Source organism: Megascapheus bottae, chromosome 11, assembly GCF_031878675.1.
Source record: "Megascapheus bottae isolate mThoBot1 chromosome 11, mThoBot2.hap1, whole genome shotgun sequence".
Taxonomy (NCBI): Eukaryota; Metazoa; Chordata; class Mammalia; order Rodentia; family Geomyidae; genus Megascapheus; species Megascapheus bottae.
Window position 1 is genome coordinate 42,410,450 of NC_143519.1, and position 16,148 is coordinate 42,426,597.

Below are 16,148 nucleotides of genomic sequence, written 5' to 3' on the forward strand. Positions count from 1 at the left end.
AAATTGAACGATTGGATGCCTAAATCAACCCATGCAATGAAGATAGTGAGGATAATTAATATATTTGAAGAACTCCAAAGAAAGTCAAATGGAAACAAGTAGCAGAGAATGGCTTCGCCATGAGGAGACCCAGAAATCTGCAACCAGCCTCTGGCTTGTTCTGCAAGCCTCAGTTTTCCTTATTCAAAAGCCTATTCCATCTGAGTAGCTGGTAAGTGCATGAACAAATCACAAGCCATATTGCAAATGAGCAGAGAAATGAGAAGTAGGCCAGGAAGCCCTGAGCAGCTATAGCTGCCTCCAGGTGAGCTACTTCCTATGAGGTCAGAAAGAGGGGAAGGAGGAGCTTCCAGCCCTTGCAGCTTAGCTCCCAGGGGCTGGGGACTCTTGTTCCTGCTCTTACCTCAACAGTACACAAGGCTCCTCAAGAAGCATCTCCTCGCGGATCCAAGAGAGAGGCTCGCTGCTCAGCTGCTCAGCTGCACAGTGCAGAGCAGGGACTTTACCAGAGGAGCCCTTGGGACCTGTCTTTCTGGGCTGTCATAACACAGTTTAAGATACGCTGATCCAGTTCAATCCTGGCTTCTACACAAACTGTCCCAGAAAGAGAGTTGTCTGCTATATATTTTTTAATACCTAAATAAGGAAACTCTACACAATCCTACTGGTGTCTTATATTTCCTTCCTTGTAACCTAGCTCTTTGCTGATTAAAATTCCCAAGTTCTCTCTTTCTTGGGATATGCTCAAGGGGAATTACAAGAGCTACTCAATTCATAAAAATTCCATCACTGCCTTGGAGAATATCCTCACGTCTTTTTTATTCTTTTATCCTGTTTTTTAATGGCTTTTTTCTTTTTCTGGTCAGTCGTGGGGCTTGAACTCTGGGCCTGAGCGCTGTCCCTCAGCTCTTCAGCTCAAGGCTACCACCCTACCACTGGGCCTTGGTGTTGTCCCTGTGCTATTCAGCTCAAGGCTACCACCCTACCCCTGAGCCACAGTACTGCTTCTGGTTTTCTAGCAGTTAACTGTAGAGAAGCGTCTCACATTCTTTAGTGCCTGAGCTGGCTTTGAACCACAATCCTCAGATCTCAGCCTCCTGAGTAGCTAGGATTACTGGTGTGAGCCACCACACCTGGCTAATAACTTATTGTCCAAATCTTTACTTGGCAATCTCCTGGGATTGTACCAATTTTCTTAAACTATGAACATATAAATAATAGCCATATCAAGATGCACTGTACCCATAAACTGACATGTTGAATTAACATTTTTGTATAACTACTTAAAAGCAACAAAAATATATGAAAATAGGAATAACCCTTTATAGAAAGCTGTACAGAGGTTTTGAACTCCCATCTGATACTGTTATTAGGTACAGAGACCAAGGACATGAATGAGTATGTTAAAAGACATCTGAGGATGTAGCTTAGTGGTCGAGATTCTGTCCAGTATGAATAAAGTTCTGTATTCAACCCCCAGGACTGCATCTCATGTTCACTGTGGCACATCCATAACAGCCAAGAAATGAAAGAATATAAATATTCATCAAGTGAAAAATGGATAAAGAGAATACAGTAAACAGAATAATAGTTCACCTTTAAAAAAAAGGAAATACTGTCATTTAGAAGAACAGGGATGAATTTCAAAGATAGTATCATGTTAATTGAAGATAAATCAAGTACAGAATGACCAGTTCTATATGATATCACTTATGTGGTAGCTAAAAATGCTGATCGTCCAGAAGCTGATAGTAGAATGCTGTTTCTTAGAGGCTAGAATGGTTTTGTATATGTATAGCAGGTGTTTGTCAACAAATACAATGTTATAGCTGCATAGAGGATCTCTTGTATGTGGGCTGGGAGTTTGGCCTAGTCGTAGAGTGCTTGCCTAGCATGCACGAAGATCCAGGTTCGATTCCTCAGTACCACATACATAGAAAAAAGCCCGAAGTGGTGCTGAGGCTCAAGTGGTAGAGTTCTAGCCTTGAGAAAATCCAAGTACAATGCTCAGGCCCTGAGGTTAAGCCCAGGACTGGCAAAAAAAAAAATCTCTTGTACATAGATACTCACATATATATATATATATATGCAGATATATGTGTGTCTGCATATTTACAGTGGAGTACATGTTTTAAAATATTCTGTTGTACATGTCATGTTCAATTATATATATATCAATTAAAATTAACAAACAAAAAGAGAGGAAACAATAGTCTATAATAGAAAGTCCATCTATTTGGAGTAAGGAAATTGAGTGATGGATATATGAGATTCTGTGTACAGACTCTATAACTCATCTATAGCTGTAGAATTATGAGCAGTTTGTTTAAAGAAAAGAGAATATCAGAGTCATAGGATACAGAAGAGTGACGTTTTCCTGAATATATTATGCATATTACTTACTGGATTATGAAATTTGTCTTGTAATAATTCTAGTGCGTCACCAACCAATTCATACATTTGCACACTGAAGCCTTCAACCAAAATCTACCAAATATCTAGTCCTTGTTTGGATGCTAAGGATATAAAGGTAAGATATGGCAGTGGCCTGTGTAGTCAAAAAGATACGATTCACTAGAACACCAAAAGACATTTAAGATTTACAGGAAGAGGTTAAAAAAAGAGCTCTCCTCTGGAGAGTGAAAGAGGGTCCCCAGAGAAAGTTACATGTGACAGAGGGCTTCAATGTGAATATATCTTCCAAAGTTCCCATGTTGGAAGCCTAATCCCCAACAGAGCAGTGTTGAGAGGTGGGACCCACTCTAAGGTATTCATGGAGAGCTTGTTCTTTCTCACACATGCTTTCCTGCTTGTCTGCTTTCTACCACTGGATGATGCAGCAACAGGGCCCTTGCCAGATGCAGCCCCTTGGTATTTAGACTTCTAAGCTTCCCAAGCTATAAGAAACCAATCTTTCCTCTTCCTAAACTGCTCCATTTCAGATACTTGGCACAAAATGGACTAAGACTCTCAGATACAGCACATGAGTGGAAGAATGTTTGGAAATCAGTCTTTTTCCTCACTCTGGTAGGATTATTAATCAGTCTGTCTATAGAAAGATTAGCTAGTCAGACCTACAGGAACTGTAGCTAAAGGACCAATGAGCAGACTGTGCCAATAGTCTAATGTTTAATGCTTGCCAAGTGGTTTCTCAACACTCCATGTTTTTATGTGCATGATCTCATTGAGTTTTTACCACAGTCTTATCAGATATCACTAGTATTCCCGCATTACAGATGAGGGAACTGAGATTCATTAACTGGGTCATAATAGTTATGAATTGGGGACAACTCCAATCTTTACTCTGTCCATTGTATCTCAAGATTCTCTGTCTTTCTTTGGGGTTACTCCAAAGAAAACTGTAAAAGGTCAACATAATTTAATTACACACATTTCTGTAAGATTTTAGTCAGGACTTTGGTGCTTTTAGGGGGAAATTCTAAGTATCTATTCTTCTTAGTTCTTCTCATTATCTTAAGGGAAGTGTTAAGAGCAGCAAGGTCACAGCCAGGTATGTCTATCATACAAGCCTACAATATCAGCTACTGGAACATCAGAGATCAGAAGGATCACTATTCCAGATCAATCTGGGGCAAAAGTTAGTAAGATAGGTCTCAGCAAACTATCTGGGTATGGTGGTTGACTCTGTAATTCCAAGTTACTCAACAGGCATAGATGCTACCCTATCACCATGGCAAAACATGTCTGAGGACTTGACTCAAGCCATAAAGTGTTTGTCTAGCAAACCCTGACTTCAAACCCTAAAACAAATAAGCCAGAAAAGTCACCACCGGGCCTGACTGTGGAGTCTTCTTTGCAGTGACTTCACACCTCTGTCACTGCCCCCCCACCCCCCCTTGTATAAAGTACTAAAGATTCAAAGTGACAGTGAAGAATCTGTGCGGGAAGAGCAGGGGAGGGGAGGAAAGGGGAAGAGCAGGGAGAGAAGGAAAGGACATGGAAGGGGGAACATGGAGGGAAAGCAAGGAAAGGACTTTCCTGAGAAGGCAGCATTGACTAGAGCAATCACCTGGAGTTTTCCAGTGCATAAAATGAAAACAGCATTCTAGGCAAAAAATAGTTTTAAATAAAAATATATAACTCTGAAAAGTGAGAGACAAGAAAAAGCATACAGAGGTGATCATTGTAGGTTTAGAGCAACTGAGGTCAGGACCACAGACGGCAGAACTCCAGAAGAAGAAATTGCCAGGCTGGCTCTCCTTCTCTGGCTTTAGTTTCCAGAAGGAAAATCTCAGGAAGGAAAATCTAGGTTAGAATCCAGTGCCAACTCCCCTTACTGCAGGAGCAATGCTAACATAAAGGACAAAACCATTCTGCCTGGAGCCATTTGGGTTTGCTTATGTGTACCTACCTGACTTTCTCCTCACACTACCACCTCGTAGTAGGAATCACTACAAGGTAAAATAGGAACTAAATGTATCCAAAGGGGCCCTAGAGAGTGAAGGCACTCCCCAAGGTCTCAAAGTGAGTCAGTGACTACCCAGAAAAGAGAAGTAAGACCTCTGGAATCTAGATTTGGTTCAGCCAAGTCATGGGAAACACACAAGTTAATTAGCACTAAGAATACCCTGGACCTCTCCTTATACAAGGAATCTCACTTTCAATGTTTCTTTTGATGTATTTTTCTTTCTTTTGCTTTCAAATAGACCTGTTCTGAATTGAGAAAGAAAGAAAGAAAGAAAGAAAGAAAGAAAGAAAGAAAGAAAGAAAGAAAGAAAGAAAGGAGGGAGGAAAGGAGGGGGGAAGGAGGGAAGGAAGGAAGGAACAAAGAAAAAGAATTTTGAATGTTTAAAAAAATGCAAAAACCCCAAACCAGCAAACGTTGGCATATAGTTTATTAAAGGAAAGTAAGGGTAGGAGAGGAGAAGAGGGGAGCAGTGGGGAGGGGAAGGACAATGAAACTTCAACAGAACTAAAATATTTAAAACTCAAATTTCCTCTGTAAGTTTTATGAACCATTAGTCAGTACCTAAAAGTTAATCCTTTGTTGTGTGTGAATTGCATGTACCATGCAAATATAAATTAGATTTCATAGCCATACTCTTGGAAAATATTCTTTGCCAGACTTGTTTGGCTCTTGTACCATATTCTCCCTCACCTAGAGTGCTAGAAGCCCCACCTCTACAGACACAGACACACAGACACACAGACACACAGACACACCACACACACACCACACACACACACACACACACACACACACACACACACACACACACACACACACACACACACACACACACACACACACACACACACACACACACACACACACCTGCTGCCACAGTTATGGCAGATTTAGTAGATGATACCAGAAACCAAAGCACTTGGCTCTGACTAATCTCATGTGAAGCTGTCAGAAAGCTCTGCCTGTTTGCTCTCTATCTGCCTGTAAAACCAGCAGTGGAAAGCACCTTCCCTTCGCAGGAGGAAGTATAGCCACAGCGGAAAAATGTACAGCAAGCTTAAGAAAGCCCAGCCACTTCTACCATGAGTCACAAGAAGGAAGAACCCTGGGGACATCCATGATAGAGACTATCTGCGTTCTTCCCTCTCAGATACTGCCCTTCTCTGGTACTTCTCCATCTCTGGTGCCGCTTTATCTCTGGTGCTCCACTCCCCTCGCCCCCCCATTCAGTACCCTAGGGGGATACTTTCATTTTATTGGTGTTGTTTTAAGGACACTGATTCATGAAATTCACAGGCATGTATTTGCTTGCTTTTCAAATATGCTTCATATGCCAGCAGAGCTGGGACTAGATCTTCTCAATAGTATTAGAAAGGGTAATCCAAACTCAATCACAGGAAGGAATACTTAGGCTTACTTGGGTGGAAACCTAGCAGATCATGTTAAAGCTACCTTGTAGTTTAAAGAGGCATGGTTTGCATATTTAAGAGAAATTGCTTACGGGCATAGAAGTTAGTTGTGAATCTTTTCTTTCTTAAGGATCTTAACTCTGCCCTTAGGTTTGTTATTTATTTAACTATGAATTAATTTTGGGCAGTGCTAGGGTTTGTGGTCAAAACTTGATGCTCTTGCTCAGCTTGCTCACTCAGTTGGTATACTACCAACTTGATCCACGTGTTTAGTCCAGCATTTTGCTAGTTAATCTAAAATGGAGTCTCTTGTACTTTTTTGCCTAAGCTGGCTTCCATCTGAGATCCTCCAGATCTCAACCTCCTGAGTAGTTAGAGTGACAGGTATGAGGCACCAGAGGCCAGCAGAGAGGTCATTACTTAATTCCTGAACCTCAGTTTAGTCACAGCCACAAACACTTGACATATGCACACTAGTGGGGAAAGAATGAAGGCACTGAAAGTGCAGGCAGAGGAGGGACAAGAAAGAAACCATGTTGATCCTTACCAGACAGGTGAGATATCTCAACTGTCATTAGCAGTGCTTTAATGAAAAGTCCCCAGGTGAAAGACATTGGAGAAAGGAGAAAATGTGGAAAGGTGCCCAAATATTCCCTCTTTTATAAGGGATATTTTTAAATGGTGAATTTTCAATTCACCATTTTATTTCATTTATTTATTTAGTGACTTCCTTGGTGGTACTGGAGAACTGAGCCCACTCGGGGTCTCATGATTAATAGGCAGTTAGGATTATAGGCATGAACCATCAACACTTGGCTCAATTCACATTTGTCTTGCCAGTCCTGGGCCTTGAACTCAGGGCCTGGGCACTATCCTTGGGCTTTTTCAAGGCTAGAACTCTACCACTTGAACCACAGCACCACTTCCAGCTCCATTTCTGGCTTTTTTTCCCCTTATGTATGTGGTACTGAGGAATGGAACCCGGGTCTTCATGCAAATGAGGCAAGCATTCTACCACTAGGCTAAACTCTCAACCCCTCAATTCACATTTTTAAGATTGATGACTGGGCAGAAAGAATGACATCGCCCCATTTGTTAGGAAATGCAAAGACTTAGAAAAAATCATTTTAAGTGAAGTAAGCCAGACTCAAAGGAACATAAGCTCAATGGTTTCTCTCATTTGTCATAATCAGTAGAAACCTTGGGCTCTCCTAGCAGAGACTTGCAATAGAGCAAAACCTAGATACATAAGGCCATATAGTAGGACACTAAATGAAAGGACCTCTAGGATATAGAAACAAAAGCCATATAATGAGTGATTGTTGTCCTTAATGTACTATGTTATCTCTCATCTCTTATACTGTCCCTTGGTTATCTCATATTGTTACAGTATCTCACTTTGTTATCTGATATATTGGATATATTTGTATTTGGTTATTTGAAATTGGATAGGGAAGGGAGGAAAACAAGATGAGGGGAGGGCATGGGAAGGAGGGAAATGGGGACCAAGACATGAGAAAGAGTATCAATGTATGTGAATTAATGCACCTTCTATTTGGCAAATATCATGTAACCCTTCTATTAATTACAATAAAAAAATAAAAAAAGATTGATGACTGGGTACACAACAATGTAAAACTGCATATATAATCTTACTTTCTCTTTATACCTGTTACCTAGCTTTCTCTAGCAAGAGCTTATAACCGCCTTTCCTTTTTTTTAAATGTTAGAGTTTTAATGCATGACGTTTGCATAAGAAAAAGTATTCTTGAAAGCTGTAAGGCATCATGCAATCACTGATAAGCCAATTATTCACTGCATACTTAATGGATGGACAGAGAATCTAATGTTTAAAAACTATTTCCAAAAGAGTACATAAAAAAATTTAACATGATGAGCTTTACATATGGTTTATATTTGTAGGTTCACATTGTGAAAATGTGCTTCAAATTATAATCCCTTTTCTTTCTTTAACCTGGTCCTTCTGGTGAAGGTAATACAAGTTGAATGTCCCTTATTGAAAATGATAGACACGCTTCCGATTTCAGAGATTTTTAGACATCCAAGTCTCTGAATTGCCCTTGACTGAGCATCCCTAATCCAGAAACCTGCAATCTGAAATTCTCCAAAATCTGAAACATTTTGAGCATCACATCAAAGTTTTGCCTTATGGACTATTTTGGAAGTCAGATTTTCAGATTAAGGATGTTTAACTCCTATGCACAAACGACATCATGAAGAGATAGCTGGGTGTCAGGAGCTCATGCCTATAATCCTAGCTACGCAGGAGATGGAGAGGTAAGGATCATAGTTCCACCCACGTCAGCCTACACAGGAAAGTTCATGAAACATTTATCTTCATCATTTAATCACACACACACGTCACAAAATGCGGAAAGTGGAACTGTTTCTCAAGTGGTAGAGCACTAGCCTGGAGCAAATTTGCTCAGGGACAGTGTCCAGACCTTGAGTTCAAGCCACAGGACCAGGACCAAAAAAGATAGAGGGGTTCACAAAGGATCCACATTGTCGAATGCTCCCCCTGGGAGTCCACAAAAACGTCCTCTAAACTGTGCATTTGGAAACCTAGTTTGGATAGATTTTAATTATGATTACCAGATGCAGAGATCAAAATACCAGCTGTCATTCAAACACAAGAAAAAAGTGAGTATTTTATTAAACCACTTCACCCTCCCTGGAAAGTGCAACTGGAGTCTAAAGGAAAACAAATTATCTGGGAGATTTCCATTTCACATGCACATATCATCTGGGCTGCCAATTTGGCTTTTCTGTGATGGAGAACAGAATCTCTTTTCTACTTTAGTTCAGTCATCATAATGCATGCATGTGTTTGTGTGTATGTGTATGTGTATGTATGTGTGCATGCATGAGAGAGAGGCGTGGAGGAAAGCTACTCTGCCTCTCCGTATAACCTGTACCCGGCACTACACTAAAGCAAGAATCAATGCTGCAACCACAAAACTGTGGCTTTGCTAGTTCCTCAATTTAACTTCTTAGCTTTTCCTTCCGCCAGAAAAAACAACGACCATATTTGAAAATCAGCCCTCTTTGTAGCTTATAAGTAGGGCTGAATAGCCCTGGCTCTGAAGTTAAGCAAAACTTACTTCATCTTACTAAGTAGGTCACTTTTTAACCTCTGTTCTCCCACTCACAATTAACAATTTTTCATTCTTTCACAATATTTAGGACACTTATATTTAGCTACTCCTGTACAATTATAGATATGTATACTTGGGTATAAATATTAAATTGCTAAATTTGTTCATGACTGTTGGGCACAACAGATTTGAAAATGTGAGTTCCACTTGACTGTAATTATACACTTCTAAGACTAGAAACTTCCTGAAGTTTCTTTAGGATGGAGGTCATATTTTATGACCCATGCAGAGGCCTGTTAAATTGGTTAAAAAATAACTGCACAGAAGAGCTGAATAAGCAGAGATGGTGATGATCATGATCATGATGGTAGACTATTTTATAAACACCATTGTATTATGCATGTACTTCTTTGAGGGAAATGAAAATTATTTGAACTCCACTGGAGAATTTGGGCATATTTATGCACCATGGTTTGCTACCTATTATTCTAGGAAGTTGCTCTGAAATTGCACGGTTGATACATGGATGCAATTGTAGAAAAATTCAACAAAATAGATAAATGAATGAACTGGTCATCAGATATGAAGATGTTGCCAGTAACAGTGTCACGGAATTGTTGTGATGACCATGAATACTTCATTTAGAAAAATAACCAGTTGGAAGTAAGCGGTGTGTAGGTAAAAATAATTATTACAGATGTTAAGTTGAAATTCCTCCCTGTCCTGCCCTGCCCTTTCCTCCCCTCTCCTCCATTCCCCTCCCCTTCCCTTCCCTCCATTGCTTGCAATGTCTTACAAGACAGAGTACTTAGGCAATTGCTGGGAAGACTGATGTAACAATTGAAACTGACAAACCAAAACAACAGGAAGGGTCTAGTGTAAGACAGGAAGTGGAACCAGAGGGACAGAGGAAAGGAAGAGGATATGCTTGCTGTCTTGGAAGCGCCGTATGTTCAGCAGCTGTTCATAGAAACTGGGTGTCTAATCAGGAGGTAACATCTTAAAACGTCAAGATGCAAACTATTTGAAGTACGAGCACTTTTGACTTGAGAATTGTATTGTCATTTGGCCAAACAGAAGATACTTGAAACCCTTCAAGTCTGCTGAGTAGTTATATATTTCTGCGGTTTTAATTCCCCTTTTAAAAATTCTTGCAGTTCTTCATATAAAGATGGATCTGGGTGCCATTGATTCATGCCTCTAATCCTAGCTACTCAGGAGGCTCAGGTCTAAGGATCATGATTCAAAGTCACTGTGGACAGAGGAGTCCGTGAGATTCCTAACCCTCATACCAGCAAAAAGTCAGAAATGGAATTGTGGCTCAACTATTAGAGTGCTAGCCTCGAACAAAAAAAGTTCACGGACAGCTCCCAGGCCCTGAGTTTAAACGGTAGGACTGACATCAAAAGAGAGGTTAGGGATGGGAAGGGGTTGGATGTCACTTAACTTGAAATCTGTGAGCTGGGAAACTACCAGACCCCACAAAATATTGTAGGAAAAAATATCTAAATAATATCTTTCTTCTAGAAAATCTTGCATAGTCATAAAGTCTAATGCTTTTTATAAACATCTTCATAAGTGTGAACTTATGAGACAATTTCTTCATTTTATTTCATCTAACCTGATTTTAAAGTTCGTTTTCTGTCTTTCCTCTACACACAGAGAAGCCTGACAGAGAAGCCAACTTAAGGATTTTCTAAGAATAAGTAAAATCCATTAAGTAAAAGTTAATGATATACATTCTAATGTTCTTTGCCTTCAAAGAATCCCATTATTGAGTACATAATTTTGGTGAGTATAACTAAAGTGTAGTTCTATGAGTGTATTTAGGCTGAAATGATAAGATTATAATTTTTATTTTTTAACAAGCAAATGTATGTCTGCTTTATTATTAGTTTATGTTTTTTAGTTTATTTTTTGCTCATACTTTTATTGTAATTAATAGAGGGGTTACAGTTATATTTGCCAAATAGAAGATATATTACTTTACACACATTGTATAATTTTTCTTAAAGGCTAAAATCATTGTACACTTTCTTAAATTTCTTGTGGTCAAGTTTGACTTGTTTTGAGGCAATAAAGAAAGAATAGGGCTTTACAGAGAAGAAACTTTACAGATACAAACCTATTAAGCTATCATTGTATCCCCTATCTTAGCAATCACTGTGTGAACTCAGTAAATACTAAGCTAGAGAGTGACCTCAAAGACTTCCATGTGTGTATGAGAAATTGATTTTTTTAACTTGAGAACAAATATGTTTTGATAAACATCATTAGCACATCAGATATTCCTGGAGAGGGAGAGAAAGAATGTAAGTCTGTCAGCAAATAAAGACTAATAACTGAGACAGTAGGATCAATATTATACTTACTCTAAAATTAAAATAAACAAAAACAATGCATCAAACAAATACACAAAGGCAACAACACAGAGAGATAATTAGGAAGGCCTCTGAGGAGGCTTGATTCGTAACATGAACTGTGAAAATGAACCAGTAAGGTAATGAATAAAAAAGTTAAAGAAACAGTTGGAGAGAAAAGATATGAAAGATCATGGAACTTTCTGGTGGCTTGTGGTCTGGTGCACCCAGAGTATGGACAGACCAGTTTCTATGTGCAGGGTGGGGTAGCGGTGTATGTGAGAACGAGAGCAGAAGGAAATGGCAAGAAATGAGGTTGGGGAAGTGGGTTGAGGCAAGTCTATGAAGAGTCAAAACTTCTCAGCAAAACCTGTGCATCAATTAAAAAATACTTCCTATGAAGTGTGAGGTGAGAAATGGTTAAAAAAAACCAGGAAGAGTGTCTGGATTACTGTAGATTTCTCCTGTTTTATTCTCTTTATTTTTAGTTCTCTCTGTCTTCCTCTTTCTCAGTCTCTAATTCTGTCTCCAAACTTGAAGCATTTGGTCAGATTGAGTCATGAACTCCTATAATCCCCACGGGAGTCAGCAGACGGCACCTAAGCACTCTGTTGGAACATAGGGAATACAGAAGTTGGAATCTTGGCCTCTATGGCTCTGCTTCCACTGCTTGTGACCTTGGGGCATCCTTGAACACCCAAGTCTATTTCTGATCTCTGCTGGTACTCGAGAGGTCAGGCATCCAATGTGCACATACAAAGCAATACAAAATGTTACTATGACACTCAGCTTCATCAGCCTGAGCTTTACATCCACAAGCTTAACCAACTTTACAAAAAAAAATTGTCTATTGTGTCCACCTACAGATTTTGTCCAGCCACTCTTACCTAGAGAATGCAGTGTAAAAAAAAAAACAACTGTAGGCACATCATTCGATTGTATGAAGTATTATAAGTCATCTAGAGATGGTTGAAACTGTCAGGAGGATGTGCCTAGGTGCTAAGCAAACAGGGAACCATTTTCTGTCAGGGACTTCAGCACGTGCCTGGTTGGGCGCTTCTCTTCCTGTCCTCTCTAGTTGAAATACAGACATCTGAATGAGGCACTATTGACAATGCCTTCCTCAAAGCCCTTGGCCATAGAGGTTTACATTTTGTCCTCTATTCCAGACTGTTATGGAACATAATTTGATTTATAAAAACATGATGATGATGATGATGATGATGATGATGATGATGATGTGTGTGTGTGTATGTGCTAATCTAGATCTTGAACTCAGGGCCTGAACACTGTCCCTGAGCTTTGTGTGCTCAAGGCTTCTTTTTTTGCACTTTGAGCCACAGCTACATTTCTGGCTTTTGGGGAATTAGAGTCTTGAGGACCTTTCCTAGCTAGGCTGTCTTTGAACTGCAATCCTCAGATGTCAGCCTCAATCCTGAGTAGCTAGCTAGGATTACAGGTGTAAGCTATCAGCGTCCAGTTAGGAGATGAAAATGTGAATGCCCCAAAGAACAGTCTCCTCAGGACTGCTGTAAACACAAGTCCATTCAATTACACCTCAGCAGTACTTCTCCTGAGGGAAAGACCCCAAAATTCCTCTCTGATGTCACTAGACATGAGGAAGAAGAAAGAGAAATGGATACTTGAGAACTTCCCTAGTCGATGCTGTAGTATAACCAGGTTGATGTAAAGTTGCTATTTTTCCTCCTTTCTATTTCACCCTTCACACCCTGATTATTTTATTCTCATCATTAGATTCCCTTAAAATGGTATATTTTCTAGTCTTTGGGGGATGGAAACTTCTCTTTCCAGGCTCCCACATTTTTGCTAGTATTTAACAATTCAGGTGAGATGTCTTACATTGCAACTTCCAGAAATTCACAGTGAAAGATAAATGGTAACTTCCATTCAAATGTGCCCTCACAGACCTATCTGAATAATTTTACTTAATAGAAACCAATTATAACAATTCTTGGTGAATAAGAAATCAAGCTGCTAATGGGGAAACCATTTTGTTGCTGCTGTTTAATAAGTCTTTTTTTTACATAGTTGTTCTAAGAGTAATTATAGAAAATAATTGCTAATACTTGACTAAGAGACAGTGGGTTTTGGTAAGCACACTGAATAATATGACCGGTGGGTGTCAGTCTGGATAATTTCATCATCTGTCAATGGTTCTAATATATACTAGATATATTTTAGGATATATTAGATATATAAATGATAAATAAAAGCAGATACTATGTGATCTAAATGCTTCAAATTTGAATCCGTAGTGGATACTACATGATACAGATCTCTCATAGGCTTCAGCAAAGTTTAAAAGAATTTCCTTTGTAGACAGACACAAGGATTTCCTGCAGAATTTAACTCAGGAAACCCAACTAAAGGTGGCCATAAGCACTAACAAATAATTCAGCTAATCCTAAAAATACACTACCGTGAAGAAACAGATTTTTAGAGAATAAATGGAGAAGAGAAGACCTCTAATTCTGTGGTCATTAAGCACATCCATTAAAAACCTTCGGCACCCCCAAATAACTTAAAAGTAACAGTTTTGCATTCAGGAACATATGACCCAAGAAGTTAATGTAGCCACTAAAGTATTATAGAGAAGTTCTGTAGAGAAACAGAACCACAGAAACTAAAATTAAACTGCCCCCATTAAAGCACCACAATCAAAGTGATCGATATGCACTTTCCGGAAAACATTTTAAAGTAGACCAAAAAAAAAAAATCACAGTAAACAGCTTTCCTGAATTAAAGTAATAGGCATAAAGCAGATCACAGTCTGATTTAAAAAGGAAAAAAGAAAAGAATCCTAATTTTGGAAGAGTGGTAACTGAAGGTAAGAACGCAGCTCAGAACGCAGAGAGGCTCCACCCCAGGTAGTCCCACAGAGCGGCTAGGGGTCCTGGCAGTCAGAGGAGGCAGAGCACACAGTGGGTGACAGGTGCACAGATCTTCCCTCCCTTCAAGGCAAAATCCACAATCCCTGGGAAACAGTGCCCAGCGTAATCAGAAAAGACAAACAGACACCCAGAAAGTTTACCTTGTAGAAACTCTGTCTTCAGTTGAGCTGGTGTGTGACCAGAAACCCCTTTCTTTCTGATCTGCAGAACAGCTTTGTCAAGCTCGGGTGTGTGGTCACAAGGCAGGAAGTGACTAGAATGACAAATCATCAAGCAGGAAAGAAATAGATTTTGTCTTTATAAGGACATTTCACTTAAGTTTTTTTTTTCTTCGTATCCCCTCCCCTTAAAACAATCACCTGACAGAACAGGTCACACTGAAATTCAGACGCCTCTAGCCACTTCCTCTTATTTATAAGCAGCTTTCAACTGCTTTCCTTATGTTTCTCTCCCAGCTGTCTCTAAGTAGGCCCTCGGCTACTTAAACCTTTCTGATGATCCCAGATAGCAAGGGAAGGTCAGTCTCCTACCTGGATGGTTTTCGTCTGACTCTAGAAGCAAAAGCCAAGGCCAGGTGCCTGCTCACTTGGGCTGGGATAAACAAATTAGTCATTGCCAGTGAGAAAGCTGAGGAAAAGGTGGCAGTACACCTGAGACAAATAGAAAGGGCTTTCCTTAGGAGAGTTCCACCCAGCCAGCTAAATGCCTCTTAAGTCTCCTAACAATAATCTTAGTGGAGTAACACACACACACACACACACACACACACACACACACACACACACACACACACTTTAAGGGAAGGATCTGAAAAGGAAGGTTACTCTCTTATTTACACATCCTTTTATTTATAGAATACCTTTGTGTTAATGATCTCTTTAACCCAATTCAAGACATCAATTATTTAGATGTTTTCTATAAAGGGCAGCAGATCACAAAAGCAGCTATTGTTGATTGGGGAGCTTAATTATTTTATACCAACCAGATTTTTTTAAGAATGTACACTTTATAAAAAGCTCCACTCCAGGTCCAAACTCCACTGGCTTATCTTGAGTGCACATTCTTAACCTCCAAGTGGAAAAGCCTAAGAGCTCAATGTAGATGTGAAGATTGTAGGGCACCCTGAGTTCTGTTGACTAAAATACTCAGTGTACTTTGCACGGTGCCTGATGTGACCCAGCAGTAACTATGGGTTCAGCAAAGAAGATGGATGAGATCTCCCCAGGTCAGGTGACAAGGTAAAGATTCCTGATCACATATTGTTAGAAGCCAAGAACCCTGTTGAGTAGTAATATTCTGCTAGTTAGGGGTTCCCCTTAAAATTACTTTGCTTCTTTGATTTCTTGAGAAAATTCCTTTAGCTGATCTCAATTGGCAAGCCAAGGGGCTTCTCTCCTTCACGGTACATGGTGTGAGGACTTCTTAGTCAGAAGCTCATAGAGTCTATCCTGAGGAAAAGGATGGATGGAACAGTTGGAGTCCATGGAGCAAGGTTTAGCCCATTCTAGAAATGGTTCTAGAGAACTATCTAGCTATTGTTTTTCAGAGAACTGCCAACCCTCTTGCAATTCCCCAAATAACACTGCAAAGTGAAAAGGACACTGTTTTCCTCATTGCATAACTACTTGCAACTAATAATTTGCAGAGAAAGGTCAAGAAATCACCTAAGTACTTTCAGGATACAAGAACATGCAGGGGGCCGGGAGTTTGGCCTAGTGGTAGAGTGCTTGCCTAGCATGCACAAAGACCCGGGTTCGATTCCTCGGTACCACATACATTGAAAAAAGCTGGAAGTGGTGCTGTGGCTCAAGTGGTAGAGTGCTAAGCCTTGAGAAAGTCCAAGGACAGTGCTCAGGCCCTGAGCCCAAGCCCAGGACTGGCAAAAAAAAAAAAAAAAAAAAAAAAAAAGAACATGCAGG

At 39.8% G+C, this 16,148-nt stretch overlaps 1 protein-coding gene across 1 annotated transcript in view; it reads right to left on the bottom strand.

Annotated features, from left to right (window-relative positions):
* Lcp1 (lymphocyte cytosolic protein 1) overlaps positions 1-14,658 on the bottom strand; it is a 51,769-nt gene extending 37,111 nt beyond the window's left edge. Inside the window, exon 1 of the mRNA XM_090342125.1 lies at positions 14,370-14,658. The gene's annotated coding sequence lies outside the window, so the exon portion shown is untranslated. The remainder of the gene's footprint in view (positions 1-14,369) is intronic.
* Between the last annotated feature and the right edge of the window lie 1,490 nt (positions 14,659-16,148).